Source organism: Sinocyclocheilus anshuiensis, unplaced genomic scaffold (assembly GCF_001515605.1).
Source record: "Sinocyclocheilus anshuiensis isolate Anshui unplaced genomic scaffold, SAMN03320099.WGS_v1.1 scaffold1366, whole genome shotgun sequence".
In the NCBI taxonomy this organism is placed as follows: Eukaryota; Metazoa; Chordata; class Actinopteri; order Cypriniformes; family Cyprinidae; genus Sinocyclocheilus; species Sinocyclocheilus anshuiensis.
The window spans coordinates 130898-136112 of NW_015554162.1; the positions used below are offsets into that span (position 1 = coordinate 130898).

The 5215-nt window shown below is 34.9% G+C and overlaps 1 protein-coding gene across 1 annotated transcript in view; it reads right to left on the bottom strand.

Moving 5' to 3' along the window:
- LOC107670888 (E3 ubiquitin-protein ligase MYCBP2-like) overlaps positions 1-5215 on the bottom strand; it is a 64444-nt gene that overhangs the window by 19883 nt on the left and 39346 nt on the right. The gene's annotated exons all lie outside the window — the stretch shown is intronic.

Below are 5215 nucleotides of genomic sequence, written 5' to 3' on the forward strand. Positions count from 1 at the left end.
AAGATTATTATTTTTTTTACTTGTCCATCACACTCTATTTTCTTACCCTGCAAGCACACTGAATCAAGTAATACTTATTCCAGCACAAAAAAAAAAAAAAAAGATAATTTGGCTTATTCAGTACAGGGCTCTACAGTGCGCCCATTTCAGTCGCATTTGCGACTGAAAACTACTGCGTGTGACTGAAAACTACTGCGTGCGACTGAAAAAAATGTTTTAGGAGCACCAGTGCGACTGACCCGATCATCATCATACTTGTGATTGTGCTCAGGGGAGCTTCAAAGGTTTCTACGTGTTTTTGCAGTGTTCTGTAATGTATCACAGACATATCTCACGAATCCTTTCATAAGCAAAGTGTAGACAGGGTGTAAATAAGAGATTGATTGCGCAGTGTAGAGAGCTTCGTTGATTATAAATGTGAGATCGCGATGAACTAAGATGAGTGACAACTTTTAATGATTTTTAAGGGAGTTTGTAAATGTGATACTGATTTAATACAACAGTTCAATAAACAAGAAGTTAATATTAACTGACTTACATTGTCTGACTATAACACTATTGTCTGATTTTGCTCTATTTCGTCATCGAAAATAGTTTAAAACACAGACACAGCGCTTATGTTTCTTATTCTACTTGTTCTTATTCTGTCGTTTTAATTATAATTTTTAAAAAGCTTATAAAATATCATTTTTAAAGAATTTGACACATGACGACATTTAATAAAGTTAGAAAAATTCCATTACAAAGGTAAAAAACTAAATTCCACTGTAAATCACTTTAAGGAGTCAAATATCACCTCGTAATGGGAAGGCAAATTTTTTTATACAATTATGGATTATTGATTAGAAGGTGCTCCTAACATTTTGAACGTGCTCCTAAATTTTTTAAATAAAAATAAAAGTAAGCGTAGAGCCCTGCAGTATAAAACCACCATCATGCAACAGATGAGCCATATCTGAATTCAGTGAGAGTGGAAAATAATCTATCACTATAGCAACACTAGCACTATAGAAAATAAACCTGGGAGTGAATGTACTTGTTAATATCAACAGACTTTTAATCTGGTGTTGCTGTTTCACCTAATGGGGTTTTATGAGAGCACCAACATGTAGAACATTCAGATCATATGAGGATGTAAGTTAGTTTGACTATGCCTCTTTTATCTAAATGTTGTTAAGATACAGATCTTGCTGTGTAGCAATCCTCAGTGACCTCATTAGAGCTGTAACATAAACGGAGATATTTTAATGAAGGAATCTTTGGGAAGTTTCTTTGTGGAAACTGTTCGTTCCTAAAAGTGCTTTCTTCTTGTTATAAGACACTGTGTTGGGCTATCATTACAAGAAACCAGGTTCATCTTTCAAGGTCATCTTCTAAATCAGGAATTTCTGCTTTGTCCATAGGACATTCAAGAGAAATAACAAATGACAGGGCTAGACAGTAAGGACTGCCCGATGGCCCGGGGCTAGCGTGAAAGACGCTCGGGACAGTTGACGGATTTGTCACTGGCACGATCGGGCCACTGCTGCGTTGTCACAAAAAAAATTTATCATTTGGATCTGTTTTTAAGCCTTGCTAATTAAAAAAATCAAGCAACTTAACAGCATTCCTGCAAGGTGCGAAAGACAACTTCATTCAGTACTCGCGCGCTGTTCTGTGTGTACAGCGCGCGCACAGACAGCAACGTCTCTGATGCCAGAAACCCGAGTTAAGTTTCTTTCCACGTCTTTCTAGCATTTGAATGGACAAATACATACAAAAGTATGTCAAAATACCCGTCTTGGTGAGTAACTTTGTAGCTTTAACAATGATTAATCTATATTTAATTTATACAGTGGAGTAGAGATGCACCGATCAACCGGGCATTTTTTTTGTTTTATTTCAGACTATCTCTGTTCCGTGCTTGCACACAAACTTCATCGCAATATTTTTTTTCAAAATGTCATTTGTGTGGAAATTTTACGTTAATATTATATTTAGCCTGTAAACGGCCGTTAACAGAGGCCCGCGACGCTGAAGATGAATGCAAAGAGGAGAAAATACTGTAGCAGGCAGCGCAAGATCACTGTGAAATATAAGAAGAAAATCCTAAATATTGAATTTTGTATGGATGTGTTTCTGAGGGGAACTGACTGTTTTCAGAAAAGTTTACATGGCGTTTCCTTTGCATCTTGGCTCGGTATAATGTATTTAAAGTAGTGCTAATGCGCACAGCTCTGCTTTGTTTACAACAGTAACCACTGCTGTTGCATAAGCGCCACCTGCTGTTAGAGAGTGAATCTGCGTCTCATTCAGCCCATCTGCTGTTTCTGTTTCATGCAGGTTTTATGTAGCATAATTTCACAAAGCTAAAGTCAGACCATTCTGTTTTTGCTTCAAATTTTGAAATTATGCAGTCTAATTTCAATCAAACATTGCACATGCTACACATGTGTATAATCTTTTTTTTTTTATCGATTCATGATTAAAATGCAGTGGTTACCACTAATTTCAAATGGCTATGAAAAATCAAGGTGCAACACAGTGAAGAATATGGACATGTTATTTTATGTGATTTATTCAATTTCTGTACCTGAATACCTACAAACATAAAATCCTAAAGCATTATTTCATTTGTGTCTTTGTTCTATATATTCAGTTGTGCTATTGTTTGTAATTTGTTCATTTGTTCTTATTTACTAACTGTTCACTTGTATTTAATAATGATTGGACTTTATATTTGTCAGGCTAGTAGTTTTTGTTGTTGTATCGAAATTGTATATTGTAAAATGTAATTGGTATCTAAAATATTGGTTTCATAAAAGAACAAATAAATAAATAACATAGATCAAAAACAATGATAAAGGCAACAATTGTATTTTTTGTGTCAGGGCCAGTGAAAATGTTGACAGGGCAAGTAATAATCTGAATCCTTAACGTTGAGCCCTGAATGATCCTGTGTAATGTCTCTCAAGGTTTGGACATGATATAACAGACGCTCAACTATCAATAAAGTGCCTGTCCTTGAATACAAAACACAAAAGCATCTTCAATAGTGAAGCATAACACCCAAAAACAATTTACACATCTTAAAATAATAGACATAAGGGTGTCACATGGGTCCAATCTGCATATTCATGTCTAAGATCCTGTTCCTAAATCATTGACTTTGATCCTAACATTTTTTTTTTATGAAATTCAACTCCGGGGCTTGTGAGACTTTAATCAATGTACTTTCTGACTAGATGTTAATATGATAATCTGTAGTTACGATAAACAATCACAAATTTTAGTTGAATAAAAATGGTAACTGGATTTACAACAATTGGTGTAATGCAGAATTTTTGTTCATTATATTGTTGGAACCATGTTTTAATATTTAAAAGTGCTAAGTATGCCAACTGAATCACTAGGACACTAGAAACATTAAGTGGAATAAGAACCAGAAACATTCCTTGTGATTTTAATTTAATTCCTTGCCCTTCCTATCCCCCTAAACACAATTTCTTCTAGGTCGTAGCCTATGCACAAGATCTTTGAAGTGGAGATTGGAATTAATAAGACACCTCTCCACATATGGCTGTGATATGAAGAGGAAATGTCATATTGATGGGATAACATGGCAGTGCCTCCTTTTGGCCATTTTTGCAATGCAGAGTAAGAAACATGCTTTCACTTAAATCTGCTGTTTTTACAGAAAAAAAAAAACACAAAATACAATAAAAATGTAAACAACTTTACAGAACAACCTGTCAATTTTACCATTTTAAACTGTTGTAATTTGTTAAAATAAAAAAAATTAAAAAAGGCTAATTTAATTAAATAAATAAAACATTTTAATCTGGTAAATCCAACAAGCTCTTTTCTGCTGAATCAGCATGACCAAGCACACTACTAAAATGAGTTTTGTAACTTTAACATATACTGACAATCCCCATAATAACACGGGTGGTAAAACAGCAAGTCACATGAGGAATCAAAGCTCATTACAAGTAGCCTTTCCACAAGCTGAGGCAACAATGGTATCAGAAATTAACAAAGAAACAGTTATTCACATGAAATGCCATCAAATGTGAAGTGTCACACGGAATTCTGGGAATGTCAATTTACGAATTTCACTGCAAAATACAAGATGCCTTTTTCTTTTTTACATTCCACAGTATTTTACTGTAAAATCATATGTAATGTTCTGTTAGATCTATTATAGTTTTTCACTGTATATAGTAAGGGAACTTACCATTAACCAACTAACAGGTTTTTACCATAGCATTTTTACAGTCTTAAACCATTTACAGTGTAGTAAGCTGCCTAGTAAGACGGCCACTTAAAAAAATCACAAGTGAGCTTTCAATACTCTAAGAAAGCCAAAAAATGGACCCAAAAGGTAGGCAGCAAAATGACGCTGTCTTCTAAAACTGTGTTGTGACTAGGGCTGGGCGATATGACGATATTATCGTATATCGACGATGTCTTGCAAGTATCGCGATGTCGATAATAAAAGTCAGTTACAGACGATAATCGCCAATATTGAGAAAAAAATTACAAATATATTTAACACAGTCCAGTAGTTACCATGCACATATTTATTCACATGAAATAGCATGAAAGAAATATTTTGTAGCCTATGCTAGTAGCTAATTAATAGGGAATAAAAAATCTATTATGGAATCACTTAAGTTACTTAAGGCCAGGAATCGAATATGCCTACTCTTTATAAAATTAACATTTTTATTTTTGCTTATTAATAATGTGATTTTATTTTTAATCCATTCTTCAAGCGCGAGATAAAGCAGACACTTCTGTAGCTACCACGCGCTGTTTTCTGAGCTGCGCACAGAGAGCCGCCTCATAGACTAGTTTGTGGACAAATACACACAAAATTATGTTAAAATATCCCCGTAAACACAGTTTTGTCACGTAAACGGTTGAGAAAGTAAATGTTAGGGATGCGCCCTATCCGATATTCATATCGGGTATCGGCTCCGATAGTGCCATTTTTCTCGGATCGGGTATCGGTCAGAGAGAGCGGTCGCGTTCAGTTACAGCAGTCAGCTCGGTAAAGCTCTCTCCAAGATCATTCTGTGTTCCCATTATGATTTGTAAATACATGTCTATGATTTTGCAAAAATTACTTTATCTTCTTGCTGGAGTTTAATGTTGTTTTGTTACTTGTTACCGGGTGTCTGTGAGAACAAAACACGGGCGTAGAAAAGACTATAAATTGTTTTTAACGTGC